We start from the raw sequence: 20067 nt of genomic DNA on the forward strand, positions 1-20067 counted from the left end.
AGATATTTTTAAGAATATCACACATTTTTCTATTTTTCAACATATATACATGTGTGGCAAACGATTTACATGGTAAATTCAAATGATATTATTGTACATCAATAATTTAAATGTTCTTTTATTGTACCATGATAAAGTTTTACATATAACATTGTTTAAATTGTCTTGTATGATATGGTAAAACATGCTCTGGAGTAACATAGGGGCCAATATTTTCTTCTGATTTTTTTTTCATTTTCATTTTTTCTGCATAAATTTTGTAAAATAATATAATCATCAATACAGATGTCAATTGATTGTATTGTTAATTAATGATTAATGATAAACAGTGAACGCGCTATGAAGAGGTACTTTTAGGTTATCTGGACTTACAAAATTAATTTTTGTGTTATTAATCTCACTTTCGTTTCAATATAAATAATGTGTGTTATTCTTATGCAAAAAAAAAGAGTTTGAAAGAGCATTACAAATAGAGATGGTTTTGATTACATGTAAAATAAGGTTCAGAGTATGTGGAAATGTACTTGCCTGTCAACGGTATTTGTATTTTATCACTTTAGGATAATAGAAAATGTTGATTTGTAGAAAACAAAAACAAATTCTATTGATGAGCAAATTTTGTGAGCTCCTCACAAATGATACTTATGTTAAATAATACTGTTAAAGCTTATCCCCTTCCACTTCCGTGACACTGTACATGAACATAATCGTATGTACTATGTAAACTTGTGAAATTGTTCAATTTTAACATTAATTTTGAAAGTTTTGTTTGTTTCTAAACGGAAGCAAAACTGAATATCCTAAGTTACTTACGTTACAGATTTTTTTATTTTGAATTTTTTCAAGTTTAACATTAATTTTGAAAGTTTTGTTTCTAAACGAAAGCAAAACTGAATATCCTAAGTTACTTATGTTACAATTTTTTTTTTTAAAATTCATACTTCACAGCCACAGCGTTAAAATTCCACACATATAGTTAAAAGTTTTTTTGTGGTACAAAGTAAATGACTCTTAAGGATAGAACACTTATCATCGTAATTTTTCCTAAAATGATTTGAAAGTCAAAGCAAGAAAACTTTTTAAATAAAATGATTTTAAATTATTTGTTAAACCGATCGTCAAATCTATGCACAATTAGTATAATTTCAATGTTTTTACGTTGTGTGTATTTCATTGTGTATAACAATTATCACCTCGACAGATACTGGTCATACCAGGTAAATGACACCTGTTTAAATTAAGCCCCACCTACTTTTAAGTAAATTCAGTTAATAAAAAGGATCAATTTTGAAATACATTATAAAAGCAAAGTTGCTCACTATAACAATAACTGTCTAAAAAAATATTACATCCATTTATTGTTCATATTTGTAAGATTAAATGAACCTTTTAGTCCTATATAACTGATCTGATATGTACTTTGAAAAACTATCATTAATACATATCTACTCCTTAATAAAAAAGAAGATTTTCTTCAGAACGTTTCTGGCACTATATTGTTTGTCGGGGAAGCTAACTAAATAAATGTTTATATGGCTGTTCCATGTATGTACTAAGAGCGTAAAAAAGCTTTATAGCGAAAAATAGACATCAGTATGATAATATAAATATAAGCATAACATGCTTATTTTTGGATGTCGTAGGTCCTATGACATGCAAAGCGGTGCAGACAAATTGAATATCGTGCGTGAGCGAAAAATGTTAGCATTTAATAAAAATGTGCTATTTATCATATCCTGTATTTACATTTGTAAATAAACTTAATAACAATCAAAAACAAATGAATGAATAGAATAATTTTTATTGAACCACATGTCAAAAGATTAGAAAATAATCTAAAATTTAGATACTCGCTTTTCAAATTAAAATGAAACAATCATCAATTTTATATAATTGTTGTTACACACTGAATAATTACACATATTTTCAAAAGTATGTTGCTTTAATGATGTAAGCAGATGCAATAAAGAATAATTTGTTATTCATATGCAATTCTTAATTATCTGAAAATAGATAAAAACATGATTGGTGCTCGACCAATATAGTAATACAATTTCAAAAATTAATGTAAAGAATCATCATTATACGAATTTATTATTGCCCTCGCAAAACAGAAAAGTACTAGTAAAATTATCCAAAACAAGAAATACTTATATATAACATAATTCAAGTTGAAATTGTTTTATGTTTCTTTTCTTCTCACAGATGACATTTCTTTTGTTACCGGATGAATATGGATCATTTTAGATAACTGGATATGAAATCTGAAATCGAACAAATATCAGTGTTTAAAGAGAATAATTTGTAAACTCAAACAAAATATCCATAAACATTTCTAGGAACAGGTAGGATTTCATTTCACTGTTATCTTATGCTTTTGTGCAAGTACGTGAGTTGATCCAAAAATAATGTCACAGAAGCCATAAATTATTAAATCATCGCCATGTGTAAAGCAACGTAAATTTGCAGCCCTTCGAAATATTGACATATTTTAATTCAGATCAATAAAAAAATAACTTTTTGTAAAGAAATGTAACATAAGGTAAGTAGTTAATTTAAGGTTTACATCTCAATTTTGTTATCTGTTCTGGTGTTTTGTATAAGTCAAAGCAAATATACGTCGCATTATGTTTGCATGTGTGACCTTTCTGCTTCTTGCATAGACGTAAAAAGCACCGCATACAAAATCAAAATCAACAATAACATTCTTACTTCTTAGTTATTTTTCCAGAGTTAGAAACAGTCCATCATATTATATTCTTTAAATATGTAAAACAAATACATCTTTATGTATTTTTGTATTTTGATATCTCTTAATTGTTAATGTATACTTAAAAGGTTACAAATCCTTTGCAATGAATAACAATTTGAATGCAAAATACAGTAATAAATTTTAGGGGTTACAACGAATAAAACACTTTTTAAATCAAAGTACTGAAGTATTGACGGGAGTTGATTTTATCGATTATTAATTATTTTAAAATCAATGATATTTAATTTTGCATGCATGCATCGCAAGTAAATTCCTATAAGTATTTGAATTACGCACATTTTTTACAACATGAATTCACCTACAGGAAATTCGCGAAAATTCAATATCAATCATGTTGAGTAATATTCAATGAATTAGTCCATCAAACTGCGTATCAGTAATCGAAATAGTTATGAGAAATTGTATGGATCCGAGCAAAATTGAACTCTATTCTCGTTCAACCAGACTCTCAACTCTATCCGTTAATCTCCGACAAGCAAGAGATACTCTGCTTGTCGGAGATTTACGGAGACAGCCGAGCGTCTGGTTGAACGAGACTATATCGAACTCTGGCGTAGGAATGTACGACTTCAGAAAGTATCTAAATTGTACGTACCATTTAAAATCTGACTATTTACAAGGTATCTTTAAATAAGTTTCCTTGAAAAACAATGCTTAAGAACTCATTAAATCGAATTTATTGATCAGAACTAAATGTTGTCAGCGGTGTTGATTTGTGCTTAGGTCCTAACACTGTTTCATTTTCGGTTTGCCTGAGTAACTGCATAGGAGAGTTGATTAAAATCAGACGCATTCTAGCAGTACATTCAAAGACATGTAGATCGACAACAAAAACACTGACGACTTATATAAAAAGTTTTCGGAAAGAACCTACTATTGCTATTCATATCACATTCTTCTCTCTTGAAAATATAATAATTGTATAAACAACCAATACAACCATTGGAACGATTATTGAGGAACTTCAATAAGTAGGAAGGGAAAAGTTAAACATAACTACACCTTTTTCCTCCCTTTGAATAGGAGAAATTTCCATGTGGATTCTTTTGATAAGCCTTTTCCAACCTATTATTTATGTCCTCAGGAAAGTCTTTCCAACTTCATATCGATCATTTCTCTGCCATTTTACTGTTTCTACAATACATTCGCATATAGTTAAAAAGCTGCACTTGTTTTCTGAAAAATAGATAAAAACTAAATTTAATGTCATGTTTTAAACTAAAAAGACGATGACCCCTGTACCTGTTGTCCCTTGGTCAGTGTTAGCAGGCCTTTGATTGGTTGTTTGAGCAATTGTGGACACTTCCATGTCGCACGAAAGATCAGAACTAAATGAAAGGTCTGATGAAGAGGATCTAGAAAGAACAGTATTGTCAGTGTTTTGACTATTTGCGTCTTTCACATCAGCGGAATTATTTTGATCGCTGTTCTTATCCACACGCGAAGGGACACCATCATCCAAATTTGGATCAGGAGATGATAACTCTTTGCTTTCAGAATCATGTTCGTTTCTATGAGTTTCTTTTAAACCTTCCTTGATGGTATCTGTTTGCTGAATTGGCTGCTGTAGTTCCTCTTTCTTCATGTTTGTATTTCTGGTTGCATCCATGTCACCGTTTTGTGACGGTTCGGAGCCAACATTGTTGGAACCGGAATTGTTGGTTTCTCTTCGGTGTTGTTCTGATGAAACTCCGCCTCCTGAATCTGTTTCAACCTGATCCACGAGTTGGGAAGATTGCAAAGCATTTCGTCTATTCATTTCCTCTATGGCGTTTTCGTTTCTCTCATCAGAATTCATTATGTCCTCTATTCTAACATGTCCCAAGTCCTTAAGTTTCGACTGAATAGAACTGTTGTCTTCGCCAGAACTAGCTTGAAAATCCATGCTTGATCTCTGACGTGCTGCATTTTCGTTAAAGGGATCACTGAAAATCGAACATTTGTATAAAAAAATCAATGTTTTCAAAAGGGTGTTATATGTCCATTAGTCAAATCAGTTCACCTGAGCAACGAGTCTCAAATAAATATATTAGCCATTTCTGTATTTGATTATAGAGATTTAAATCACCTACTTCCTCGCTCAAGGGGTTAAAAAAGAAGGCAATATCTTAACTTTTGCCAACGACACTTTTCTACGATAATTTAAAAAAGATCAACTTTGATACTTGTGATATAAAAAGAAAAACCTTTTTTATAATGACAAAAGTTTAGTTTTGTAAAACTTTGTGAATAGAGAAAATAAAGAAATAGTTTGGAATAAGAGGAATAGATAAAACAATAAATAGATATAACAGTAAAACAAGACAATTTAGATATGAAAGGTTAGCTTACACTTTATTCTAATAACAAATATGTGTTTCTTATGGAACAGACAAACTGGATTCGTTATAATGTATTATATATCATTTGACTGCTGTGAGGTAGAATTTTCTTTTTTCACAATGTCAAACTGACGTAAAATACCTTTACCAATCGTAATATAAAACTGAACTTTATGACTGTTTGTTTTAGGTGTTTTCAAATGCAGGTAGTAGCTCATAACTATACCAAATGGGATACAAACAATGTTCTCAAACGTACCAGTATATATTTTCCGTGTGGACTTTTTGTTTAAAAAATATTCAAACGATGTACTGGTTTAATTGTTGCATAGATAGGGGATTTTAAAGACACTCTCCCTCGCTTCAGTTTAAAAAAAACACAAAAAAAACACGTTATACATTTTTTCCAAAACAATTTGTGGCATGTTTGGTGGCTTTAAGGAAGTTAAAATTAAGAAATGTTTAGTCAGTGGAAACGACAACATCGACAGACATCATTTAATGTTCAATAAAAAATCATTAGAACCGTTACTCTGGTGAGCTAACACAAGATAGATAATTAAAAATCTATAAAAATTACAGATAGTTGGAGTATCTTCATCTCTATTCATGTAATCAAAAATTCTTATACCAAAGTTCAACCTCCATATATCCTTGTTTCCCGTATTTGTATCTTCTTAGAAGTCCGTTTGGCCATCTCACCTTCAGAATATAACAATATAAAAATACTTATAAAATATATACAAAATAATATAGGTTTCTTGCTTTTCAACGCACTCATAAAGAGAGGTATAATACTATACTTACTCCGACTGTTGCATCTGAATGAACCCTAAACACAACACCAACACTTCCTGGTCCACCGTCCTGGTCATCGTCTCTCCAATTATCTCCTAAAGGAGGAAGAGAATCGTTATCTTACCTACAGAGAGAGAGAGAGAGAGAGAGAGAGAGAGAGAGAGAGAAAAAGAGAGAAGTAATGACAGATTTACAACAGCTAGTGTTTCAGTGTTTCAGCCAAATTTAATAAAATGAAAAGACATATGAAGTCAGAATAATCTTTTGACTTTTAAAATTTCAATTTGACGATTACCAAAAGAAAGTAAATGCTATACCTCTTTTAACTAGACAACCGACTTCAATGAATTGATCATGTTGTAAAAATCTAGGTTCGTCAACTACCATTACTGCAAATTGACCATTGCTTCCATAAGGATACCTGTTGCGATGGCCATTATCCCAAATAACCCATATATATCCTGTAAATATTGATTGTTATTTTTTTTTTTAATCTTGACCATAATCATGATCATGATACTAGTTTATTGTTTTTTTTCTAAATAATTTGTTTTTAAAATTCATAAATATTCAAAAATATGTCTTAAATATTACGCTTTTAAGATAATCAACTTCAAGATGTAAGTAATATATATTACATATAAAATGTACACATAGGTAATATATAATATATGGGTTTTCTTTGGCGTTATTTAACACTGATTTATTTCTCATGGCCGTAATATTGTAGGTCAACCTAAGGGGTTTCCTCTATAAGGTTTAAAAAGTTGACCGAAATATACAGGAAATTAAAAAATCATATATGTAAGAGTCCTTCCCAAATGTCGATTAGTCATATAACTGTACAATCTTTTTTTTTTCAAAATGGTCAATATGACAAGTTAAAATTGAATTTGACAGGAAATCCAGAATGTTTTTTTTGATTTCTCTTTTTTTTGCATAAATATTACGTAGCATTGTTGCAGCATTATTATCGCAAGAGTTAGTTATATATGTTTTAAATTTGTCGTTTCTTTTTATATAATTTCTGTTTGTATTATTTTGTGAATACTTCCAGCGATAACAGGCTTACAAGCAATAGGAACAACATAAAACTTGACAATATCATTCCATAAGTTTGTTAATTGATCTCGTATTATTTCTATACCAATAAAAACATAAACAATATTTGAAGTTTCATCTTAGGCCGATACAATGGTTATAGAATTCTGTTTGTAATTTAACTTACTTGACACCATTTTCTAGATAATTGAAATTTCTTAAGGGTGTTATTTACTCAGGGTTTGAGTTCTCAAATTCCGATTGTTATAAAGTTCAATGTAATGAGTAAAATTTGTTCTAAACACAAAAAGTATTTATGAAATGAATTATTATTGACAAAACAATCAATAGTTTTACTTTATTATGAAATTAGGCTCAAACAAAAATTGACTTTTAGTCAAACAGAGGAAATTCGGACTAAATTTTGCAGATTTTGTTTTCTGCTAAAAGTTTTTTGGCAGTAGTCTAATATTAAAAGTTAGGATTTTATATTTAAGTGTATGTAATTTTGCATATTTTCCGTTAGTTTTACCTCACTTATTCATAAAAATAATCTTATGGCACGAATAATAAAAATATTGAAAAATGCTTAAAAACGATAAAAGACACCATATCTCAAAATTTTGATCATTGACCTCATGTAAATTTTATTCCAACAGAATAAGGTCAATATAAGTAGTTCAATACCATAAATGTTTTTGTATTATCATCATTCAATTTTTTGTAAAATTGAATAAAAAATGGGAAGGGATTTGAAAAATGATAGAGGAAATTCGGACTGAATTATTTTTAAAATAATTTATGCTGACATCTTAATGTTGTGTACTTATTTAGTGCCACTACAATTCATAAAGTGTATCTTATTTTTTAAAGTGTTTAATTATTTGTAATATTTTTTTAATTAAGAAAATCTCAATCGTAGTGTAAAATTTTATGGGATTTTTCTTGATTTTTCAATAAATATTCAATGGCCATTAACTCAAAAAGTAGGTCATTGATCTACTTTTCTGAAAGTGAAAAAAAAACAATACAAGAAAAGGTCTATAACACACAATAGATGGTTTTTCATTATCATCAGTGGATTTTTTTTTCATTCTGAGTAAACGTCATCCTTAACTGTTTTTTTTGTGTTTGGAATAGCTTATGTTTCGAATAGTTAAATCTATAAATTTTTATACAACATAAGTAGAAACAAATGCAAAGTTCGCACGCATCAACAAAATTTTTCATGATTCATAGACGTAAAAACAAAACCAACAATCGCTCGTAAGTAATGCAAAACAACTTATTAGAAATTATGGGACTCAAAAGAGGTCCGATCTCTAAATATTCCTAAAATTGAAAAACTAGAATATCAAAATAATATACCGTCACGACCATGGCTGACCACTGTCCCTGGGCCGTGAGAGTCTTGTTCACGAAATCTTGGATCCCAGTCAGGGCCCCGTCTAACTCGCGTGCCTATTGGCGGCATATTAGCGTTAATTTCTCTATTACCGTTGTCGTTATCGTCGCTGTCATCATCATCATCGTCACCAGTGTCACCTCCTACCTGGGGAGGGGGATTTCTAACATACTCAACAAGGTCATCCTGTGGGAATAAATGAGTTATTTAAGTACAACATCGTTTCATTTTGAAAAAAAAAATTACAAAAAGAAAACATGAAAACACGTAACACGTAACCATTTCTATTCCTTTCAACGATTGACTTGAAGCTTCCAATGCTTGTCGTACCAGGTATGGTTCAACTTGTCGGAAGTTAGGAAAGTTAGACCTTATCGCACTTGCTAAAAGCTAAAAAAAAAACAAGATGATACCATTAGACAGTTATCATAACGGAAATTCGACAGAAATTGGTTAAAGGACATGCGGTAAATAGATAGCGTATGTTTATTTATGTTCATGGAGAAATGTTTTATTAAGTCCAGTGATGAGCCTGTCGATGCCGGGTCAGAAAATTAAATAAAACGCTACTACTGACCACGGTGCGTCAGATCATTAGTATGCACTTAATCGCATTTACTTATAAGGTCCGAAGATCGGAGGTAGTGTCCGTGCGTATAAAAAGGAGGTGCGGGGAAAGCGGCTCCCCAGTAGTCTTTTGCCTCCTCTTTTTATACAGGTAAAATCATATTAGGATACTTGCGCGGTTTTGATAAAAGTTAACAAAAATGATTCAGAAGGTTCAAGTAAATATAATATCTTATTTTCAGAGTTTTTGTAATCAATGTTTATTGTTATTAATTATACATTATATTATATTGTGGAATTTGATTTGGATGTTTTATTAGTAAACTTTAATAAAAGAAGTAGTCAACTAGAAGCTGTCTTTTGCCTCCTCTTTTTATACAGGGAAAAGGCTATTCCTCAGTTTGAGGAGTAGAGAATTCTGGGTTATATAACATGGCACAGACAACGCCAGGTGTCTGGTCAAGGACGAACAAGGTCCCGAGGATCAAATTAACTGAAATATCGTATTAAGCGAAATCCTAGTACGATATAGTGGTGGAGTAATACCCGCACCAAGTAACATCCCTTAAAAGCACTAAATGTCATGTACCAGTTAAAGACTAAAAGAAGGCAACGTGCAATTTCCGGTTCTTTTTAAAAAAATATATAATTTTCTTAAAAGGTGAGATCCTATTCCGTTAATCACATGAGAAGCCCGTTATGTACAATTTGGGATTGAAATGTTTTGCAAGTGAATTCTAAAAGTCATTTAGAGCTGGTAGTATAAGATACAGTGTAAGTCATTTTGTGATAATTACCAAATATTTCTCTTATTGAAAGACGATTCTAAATTGATAAAGTAAAGGGCAAAACCACTTCCAAAAGAGTTATAATTGAAAGTGTGAAAATAGGCTGTGTGTCTGTTAAAAGGTTTTTTCTTAAGAATCAATGCACCCAAACCGCCACTATTTACAATAAAGTTTGCCTAAATTGTGAAGATTCTTAAATTTTCAAATCGTGACACCAGAATGAATATTTGACCCACAAGAGAGTTTCAAAGTTTAATATTGAAATATATATACCGCTAATTGTGCCACGTACGTTTCACATATGTTTGAACTTACCTCATGTACAACATACGTTAAACAAACGTAACACACACGTAAAGTCAAACCGTACTTTACACATAAGTTGAGAAACGCATGGTTAACATACGTGTGATAACATACATTCAACATCACATATGTTTAACATACGTTAGATTTTACATATATATATATATATATATATATATATATATATATATATATATATATATATATATATATATATATATTAAACGTATGTGAACCATATGTAGATCTCAACCACATGTTACACATATGTTAATAAACACACAGTTAACATGAGTTCTAACGACCCTATGTTACACGTGCGTTCATAATATATGGTTTACATATGTGTGAAGGCATGCATTTGAATAACATTAAAATCATCTGCATGCGCGGATCTAGGGGGGGGGGGGGGGGTGGGTGGGTCGGAGGGGTCCCGAATCACTCATGGAAAATGAAAATTTATAAAATTTACATAGTAAAATTATCGCAAATATGCCTCGGACCCCCCCCCCCCCCCCCCCCCCCGAGGCAAACACAATTATCCTTCGGACCCCCCCCCCCCCCGGAAAAAAATTCTGAATCCGCGCATTATCTGCATGTACATGATCACTTATGTCTCTGAAATGAATGAAGGTGAACATGTGTTAAGAAAAGCCTTGCTAATGTGCATGTTTATTAGTTTAAACTTTATATGTAGTTAAGCATAAATAAAGTTGTTCCATTAACAGAAGCCACGTGTCATCTTAAAAGTAATTCGATAACGAATCCGGATTTAATTTTGTTAATGACAAAATGTACGTCACATTTTTACGTCACGGAGGCAGAAGATTGAACTGCAGGATGAATTTAGCAGAGGTAAGGATTGTCAATCATTCATTTTTATTTACTTGCATTTGAAAATTATATCGTAGAATTACCGATGACAAAAGAGTAAACGTAGCACGGAGCTGTAACTGTGTTCTCCAGGAAAATTCGGGTTGAGTTAATGACGATAAAAACGATGTTTCCCCAGAGAGCTATGACTCAGCAATTATTTGGTTTAGTTAATTTAGAAGAATCAATACTTATTGAAACACATGAAATATATGTCTATCTTGGATAAGACGCACTTGAAAACTAAAATACTGAAAGTACAGAAAAACTAGAGCAAAGCCTATGCAAAGTAACGAGTAGGTCTTCCAGTGTAACTGCATGCAAGTGAAATGATAACTGAATTGCCTATATTAAGTATTATTCTTATTGCATGGTAATTGAAACATTTTTATAGGCATGCATTGGCTACTTGACATACTCCTGGAAGAGGACATTATCTATAGCTAACACAGTCAATGACAGATCTCTCTTTGAATTGATAAAATCATTAATGTAAGTACACATATGATACCACTGCATTTCACAATTTAAACATGTTATAAGGGTCATCAACACCGCTGGGAAATTTTACAGGACGCCCTCAATCATTGATCAAGAGATGGTTTGGATACTGTTTAAAATGTAGGAGGAGTTATTAGATGCAGGTTATTTTTTTATAAAAACGTCACGTTTTAGCTACCTTTCTATTAGAATGAAATTTATTAAAAATAATTAAAAATCAACAGAACTCCCTAAGTAATTTTCTAAAAGACAATAAGTCTAATCCCTAAAATGTAAGAGCAGTATGATAAGGAAAAACATGAAAGACGGACGGACGAGGGAACAGGATAACAATATACCCACATTTCTCTAGGAAGTAGGTAAAACTAAATATCCCTTTATAATTCATAGGTGTCGATCACACATATAGAAACTTCTTGACTTAATCAATGTGATCTCAAATATCTTTTCGTTTTGTTTAGTTAACAATGTCAATGATAAGGGGACAGTTAGTAAGTAATTGAAAATGATTAAAATAATTATGTACCTCTCCCTCAAATTGATGTATAAGTTTGTCAAATTCTGTTGGTTTGATGAATTTTCCACCTGTCTTCCTCACCAAAGGCTCTATCAAAGACTGAAAAAAAAAATCCCGAAAGATCCAAATATAGTTCAACTATCTGAACGGTCACTGAAGTGAAATGAAAGTCTTTTGATACTTGAAGTTTTTTCAACTTTGTTACATGTAGTTTAATCATGTGCATAATGTGATCATAGTCATTTTTAGACTTTAGCGGTATTATAGGTAAATACTCAATTTTTAAACGCTAATAGCTAAGATAATCATATTCAAAATGTTAAAGAAGATTTGATAGGTTGGTTGTTGAAATAATAACCTCCACAAAAGTTGACTTAACTTTTTAATGAGATAGCAAACTACCATCGGGTTTGAAACAAACGTTACGATTAGTAATTTTTAAGACAATACAAGATATGAACATGTACAACCTAACGATTCAATGGATCAGGAAAGAAGCAACAATTATGATTATTATATGTATATAACCTGCTTTCAAGCCATGTTAACATTTAGGGAAAATATCCCCAGAGGTGGTTGTTTTTAAATTTAGTATATATATCCCCGACTTAAATGAAACATGGTCACGAATTTGGTCAAAATTTATTATTCTGTTTTTAATGTTAACAATTTATTACTTATTCATTGCAAACAATAAAATATTTTTTTTTATCAAAATCGTGCCCACTTCATGTTTCATGTACAAGTCAAATTAGGTCAAGTGTGGAAAATTCCTGTTGTCGTTAAAGTCGAAAAACAAAACCATGCTAATAGACAATAGTTTATGATTGAAAACTAAAAACCTCGAAAGATTAATGAGTGACCCCATTGGAAGTGCTGAAATTACCTCATCCGCTTTACCAAGAGGTACACAGTAAACTCTGTTGGCTGATTGTCTAAAATGTCTGATCAAACTTTCCATGTCCGAATTAATCTAAAAAGAAAAATGTGACATAAAACAATAAATTAAAAAAACAACAACCAAAAATTCTAATTAATACACGCTAGAAATAGGTTAATATCAATACCATCAACCTATCCTGCAAATCAGGAATAAAATCCCCAGATCCAGTAGTAAGTTCAGGAGTAGCCACACCGTCTGTTAAAACGATGATGCGTGGATGGTATGTGATCCTTTGTTGATCACTCGGGGTAGTTACTGATATAGAGAGAAAATCGTCTTAATATGTTGTCTATAACATAAGGATATGAATAACCTTCGATCATATTCGACTTTTATTAGAACTTCTTACCTCCTCCTCTAACCAATGCTAATGCAAGCATAAGACCCGCAGTCATGGGGCTTGGTCCCGCAGGTTTTAGTTTTTCTATTGAGATGAATAAATATATCCTAATAATAGTCTACTCGTTTAAATGACAAAATTTATTTAATGCATTTTGCAAATTAACAAAATTCAGCTGAAGGGTGCTTTGAAGCCTTGAAGTGTAAAGCAGCATTCTTACCGATAACCTGCAACATTTTAATGATTTCAAACCCAATTGTAACAAGTAGAAAAATAAATAAACCGATTTGAATTAGTGTTCAAGACAAAGGTAAAAAAAAAACAAACAAGAGGCCAACTATGACCACCCCCTTCCCTTCCTGAAAACCACCAATCACCAGAGATTTATAGGGGATGTGACAAAAGAGTAAAATGGCACTTGCCAAGTGCCTCTGGGATAAATGAAAAAATCTTTAATTCAAAATATACAGATATTCCACCTGCCCGGTGGTTTTTTCAGTCAACTGTCCTTTTTGTGTCCTTGCAACCTGGCAAGGCAAATTGTCATCTAACATTTGGCTATTCTTCCTGGCTATGTTACTTGATTCAATTGACTACTGGCATGCAACTCGTCACAAGACATAATTGTACCTCAATATAAAATTTTTACCCATTCTAACACAGTTTAGTAAATCTTACTATGCAACACTTCTATATTCAATATCAACTCTACGTAATGTTTGAATAACAAAGCCTTGAGATGATCATTAATGTACAATTGATCTACAACTTTCTATTTTGAAAACTGTAGATGTTATCCATGCAATAAGGGTACCCTATAAACAATATTTATGTATATTTCTAAAAATGTACAATTGATCAGGAAACAACAACTTTCTATCTATAAAACTGTTGTTAGAGTTATCTGTACAAATCAGGTAGTACCCTTTCCTTTGGAAAACTCGGTTAAAATTTGTGTTTGACCTCTTAATTACATTATTTACAATGATGACTTATCAAAAATGAACAAGCATGGAAGATAACTCTATTGATCGTTTTAATATCCTCTCCCCCATTTTACCTTATTCATAAATAATTATCTTGGATATACCATTTCTCAAAATTGTTCCCGATTATTACATATATTTCGATTAACTTACTGATTTCTTGCCTGAGCATCGAAAAATTCGTACTACAGCGACTTATAACTCTTGTGTCTTCTCCAAAACAAACCAGTCCAACCTTCTCAGTCAAAGATGAATTTTCGATACCTTTCAAAACAAAACAAGATTACATGTCTATTGAACGAGACCCCACTAATTGACACTTGTAAAGTTACCACTGTCATTTTATTACCTAACATGTAAACCATTTAGATATAAGATATTTTTCAAAAGATTAAATTAAAAAACCGAAAAATACCAACGAAAAACCCAAACCTGATATAAATCGAAGAGCTAGATTGGTCATTGAACGGAAAGACTCTCCCCACATACTGTCGGACGTGTCAAGGCAAAGAACATTGCATTGACCACATTCATTATCAATTGGTCCCTCTAAGGAAACTGTGTAAAATAATATTGAAACAGTAAATAATTTCATAAAGATCAATGGATTTTTTTTGTCCAACAAAATGACGACTTACTCATTTGTAGTATTTCATTTGCCTTCTCCGTCCAGTAACTCGATGGCAAGGTCTTCATGTGTGTCACCGTCTTTGACATATCTTCGATCAAAAGTTTAGAAACCAATTAATGAGAGTCAAGAATTGATGGATTAAAGTCAAAAACTAATATTTAGTTCATTACATACTTTGATTGAAAACGATGTTTGGTGCGTCGGTCAAGTTTGAAACTTCTGACCCTTTCTGCTGTTGTCTTGTATTTCCCTGATTTCTTTCTGAGTCAGGTTCTCTCTGTAGTTTTAAGATATTGTTCTGCGATTCAACTATGGATTCTTTGCTAGATACCCTATCGGTCGATGACTGTTCAGCACTATTGCTTGATTCCAGTGAATCGCTGTTCCTGTCGGCTGCTGTGTTTTCAGTGCTTGGCTTGTGGCTTTCATCGGAACTTAATTGACTCTCTTTTATGTTCTGCTGGACCATACCTTGGTTTGTATCATTTCTTTTATCTGTTTCGTCAGTGTTGTGGGATGCAGAATGAGAGCAGGAAAGATTGTCTTCACTGACAGAATTTTGCGGAGGGGTTCCTGGATGTTGTACTAACACGCCTTCCTCTTTATCCCTGGTTTCTTGTGTTATCATGTCTTTATCAATATTATGTGATGTATGTCTGAAAACAATTAAAGATAAAAATAAGCAAGTACTGAAGAGTAAACACACAAATTAGTCATGTCAAAACAGTACTTTGTTTTACCTTTTCTCGTCCACCTGTTCTTCACCATCAGGGTTTGCAGGTAATGGATTAAATGAGTTTGAATTTTGATCCAACATGCTCCGTTCAACAATTTTTTCAGATATCAGATTGCGTGTAACCACTTGACCAGTCATTGTCGCCACCGACGTTTGGATTTCTTCACACTGTTCTTCACATTCTGATCCATTTCCCCCGGCAAGCTCTAAGGTCTGAATTTCCTGCTCCATCACTTTGACATTTTCAGTTAACCTATCTAAAATAGACGTTAGCTGTACAATTCCTTCGTCCTTTTCCTTCCTCCGCTCTACGAATTTCTTGACGATGCTTTCTAACTCTATCCAAGAAAAGAGAAAACATTAAAACCATTGTTTGGGAATTATTTGGCAAATGCAGGCAGAGAAAAAGCGTAAAGTCGTCTTATTTCATAAGGAAGCTAGCTGTCAACATATCACCCATCACTTCTACAATAAACTGTTATTGGTACTAATATTGTAAGCTTTTTTAAATGTAAAAAATAAGAACAGAAAAAATCTATACAGTTAACCTTTAAGATCTGCATAGTTTCCTGTATCTTTAAACAAAGCTTTTCATCTCAAGGAGATCAATATATAAACCATGCATTTATTTAACCCCCTTAAAAAGACATTAACATAGATACCTGCTATTATCTTAACCCCCTCTTCATGGAGCTCACTATCGGAACTACAAAACAAATGATTAGTCATTGCTTATGGAATTACATTTAGTAATGTACAAAGGATTGACTTTAGATGATAGAATACTTAAGCAAAAGAAAACTTGCATACCTTGAACGTTTGTTCAATAAATTGAGTATTTCATGTTGCTCCTTTTCAAGATTTTCAACAGACTCATAGCACCGTTGCACCTTAACAGGAAATGAAATATTTCAGTTAAAATAGTATACAAGTGAACAACTTTTCACATCATAAATTTTCACCGTAATGGTAAGATTAAGATCAGAACTCACTAGTCCCTGTATGATGGTTTCGGCTTTATTGTCCGGTTCCTGGCTTTCGTTATCATTAGTTTCACTATTAGCTTTATCAACTTCATCATTTCGGTCGGGATCATTTTGTTTTTGTGACGTTGATTTGGCATGTGTATTTGAAAGGTCTGAGTGGCTTACGAATGTATTCATATAATTTTGAGTTTCGTCATGCGGCGTGCATTTCTCGTCTTCCACTTTCAAATGCCCAACGACATTTTTAGTGCTTGTTCGGGCCGTTTTAGCTGTGTTCAAATGTGTGTTTAAATCCATCTCATCTTTCTCTTTAAGTTTTTCCGTCTTTGCGTTGTCTCTCAAATCAGCAGAGTGAAAACTATTACTTTTAACAACTGATGATTGCTCTTTCATTTCAATATTCTGCAATGTGGGATTTTTATCACCACTGTCTATGCTGCTCGTCTTAGTATGAGACTTTAGACCAGTACCTGACAATCCATTTTCGGTATGCAAAGAAACACCGCCAAAATCTATTTTGTCGCTTGTAGAATCAGAGCTTCGACTTGTAGTAGATGACCCGTCTTTGAAGCACATCTCTCTTTTTGTTAAATCTTTACAGAATGTTTTCTTGGAATCATTCTTCGATGTATGTATAGCCCCACTGTGATTTTCTTGTGAACTTGGGGGGTCCACCGATGATCCCAGAAACGTACCTTGTTCTGAGAGGACAGACATCGTTTTGATTTATCTCGCAAACAAAACTTTTTATTGAATTCCATTATAGCTTCTTTTTTTATAAAAGCTTAAATGCTAATGGTAAATTTTCGTGGTAAAATTTAACATAAAAATAATGAAATTAATAAAGAAATGAGAGCATTAAAATTTGAATATTGTTTCCTTAATTAGAAGCACAATTTTTTTAAAATTCCATTCCGATCTGACTGTGAACCAAATATATATTGTTTTATGTTAGAAATTCCTCTACAAATCTAACTATAACATACATCATTTATTATCGCCTTACCTGTAGAATCGGTTCCAGTTTTAGATTTTTCGTTGCCCATTCTGACCCCCTCTGTCTATAAAAACTCTCAATGTTAGAACTAGGACTCAGTCGTATGGATCATCTACAACGAGGAAACAGTACAGCTTCATGTGTACACGAGGAAGGAACGAATACATTGAATTTTTTCCCGTTTTGACAATGAATTACATAATATACATGATGTACTTTCTTTGGAAAGCGAAAACGAAAGTTCTCCAGACCTTAATAGCTGTTGATATTTTTCGTATTTTTTCATTTTGGTAGTATACGTCGGAGAATGTTGTCAGTAAACTTAAGCAGGATTAATATTTGTTTTGATAGTATTCGTTGTGTTGAAATGCGATAAATTTCATGTATCGTCAAAGTGAAAGTAGATAATTTTATAGAATGAAAATCATAAGCATTATTTCGAGAAGCACTATGCTTCGATTATATCTATATAATATCATTTAAGGCATCATAACTTATAATGCACAACAAACCTTAGTCTCTTCAATCTAGTTCCACTTCATGTAAGTATATCAGTCTATCTAGGAAAATTCCCTAATTCTAAAAATAGAAAAAAAAATCCACGCATCAATATTTAAAACCCACATGCAGCTAAAATTAACTCAGTAAAAATCACTTACATATATAAATAAAGTCTAATCATCAATAGGAATATTATGACGAGTTCATATGTATAACGATAAAAGAGGAAAAATTATTGGTGAAATATTTTATTTAGAAATTTAATCCTTTAATATTTTATTTAGAAATCTAATCCTTTAGGCACTGGCGTCGGAAGCAAATTGAAAGGGGGGGGGGGGGCACTAGACTAATCCTCAGAAATTTTGGAAAAAAAACTAATTCCCAAATCATGAATATCCTAATCCGTGGGGGAGGGGGAGGGGGGGGGGGGAGTCCTCCCTAGCCTAGCCCCCCCCCTCCGGTTCCGATGCCTATGTTAGGCTCATTATATGCACGAGCAAGTCTTTACTGCAAAATGTGGAATCGGAGGGGGAAAGTAAGAAAGAGATTGATAATTCAGCTTTTAATAACCGCATTTGATTTACTTATAATTGAAGTATTTCAGGTTTGATCTGAAAAACTTCTACATGGAAATGAGACTTATATAAATTTTTGTAAAGCTAGTCGAAACATACACAATATAGTATTAGATCTTGTTTGGAAAATCGAACGCGATCGTAAAAAATGTGTATGCTACCACTTGGTGAACAATTTATTTTAATAATAATTCGCAAGAGTGTGACTTTTGAATGAATGAGTCAGTAGGGGGAGCAGTGAGTAAGATAATTTCTGCTTATTTCATGTATATCAATATAAAATGGGAAAAAAATATCATATCTACAAAATCAATCATCTTATTGTAAACTAGATTTTTGTAGTCTGTGCTTTATAGACAGCGAATTTAAAAAAATCCAACTATATATATAAATATGATTTTCAATTTATATTTGCGTGGTCCACGCAGAAAATAAAACTTGATATCAGTATAACGCATTTTACGATCTTTTGAGATGTGAGCTCAGCTTCACTAAAGTATGGGCAGCGGAAAGGGCAAAAATACATTTTTACAAAATCAACGATAAACTAAATTCAGCAATCTAAAATAATATTATCAATGGCCATAGGTGCAAAACCAACAGTCTTCTCTGCAAAATAAATGTACATAAAATCAACCAAAGATATCTAAATACAAATCAAACACAAAAAGTAAAACCAACAGACAAAAAAACGTCATTTCATCGTTACCCATCAGGCACGTAGCATCGTTTTTTAAAGTGGGAGGGGGGGGGGGGCAGGCTCATCCAAAAAATCTTGACAAGCAAAAAAAAAAAAAGGAGGGGGGGGGGGAGGCAGCCCCCCCCCCCCCCCCCCCCCGATGCTACGTGCCTGACCATAAACATGATGGTATACAAAAATCTGAAGGAAACATTTTAAAAATGCTACAAGACATATGTACATTTTAAATTAAAATTTTATAAAGTGCATGTATCAGATTACTTCAAGCTTATCGACATGAATACTGCCATGTCTTATATTTTCTTCAAACTTCTTGTACAGGCAATGCATAAGAATGTAGAGAAATATATCAAACTTCGTTAAAGAAAACATTGTATGCATTCATTAATGCATATTTTGATGATAACAATTTATACAAAATGTTTACTTTAAGACTTTCCGTTTCCGTCAGACGAAGGCTCGTCTGTATAGATGATTATAGCAAACCAAATTTTCACGCCTCTATTCACGTAATGTCAGTCAATTGTTGCATTTCGTATCACTTTAATTTTACTGGGTGGAAGTAATGCAAACTATACAACTTGACATCTTTGTCAATTTTGTATTTACTGTCATCCGGTACATTAAATATTTACAAAAAAAAAAAAGAAAAGAAAAAAAAAAGAGAGGTTGGAATAGAAATAAAACTGTTAACGATTAGGTTTGATTTAGTTTGACTTTTGCTATAAGAATTTTAATTTTTTGATTAGATTTATATTATATTAATTTTATAAGACTGGTAA

At 32.2% G+C, this 20067-nt stretch overlaps 1 pseudogene; it reads right to left on the reverse strand.

Annotated features, from left to right (window-relative positions):
* Nucleotides 1-1785: 1785 nt before the first annotated feature.
* On the reverse strand, nucleotides 1786-18127 carry LOC128176542 (uncharacterized; annotated as a pseudogene).
* Between the last annotated feature and the right edge of the window lie 1940 nt (nucleotides 18128-20067).

The sequence above is a fragment of the Crassostrea angulata genome, chromosome 3 (assembly GCF_025612915.1).
Source record: "Crassostrea angulata isolate pt1a10 chromosome 3, ASM2561291v2, whole genome shotgun sequence".
NCBI lineage: Eukaryota > Metazoa > Mollusca > Bivalvia > Ostreida > Ostreidae > Magallana > Magallana angulata.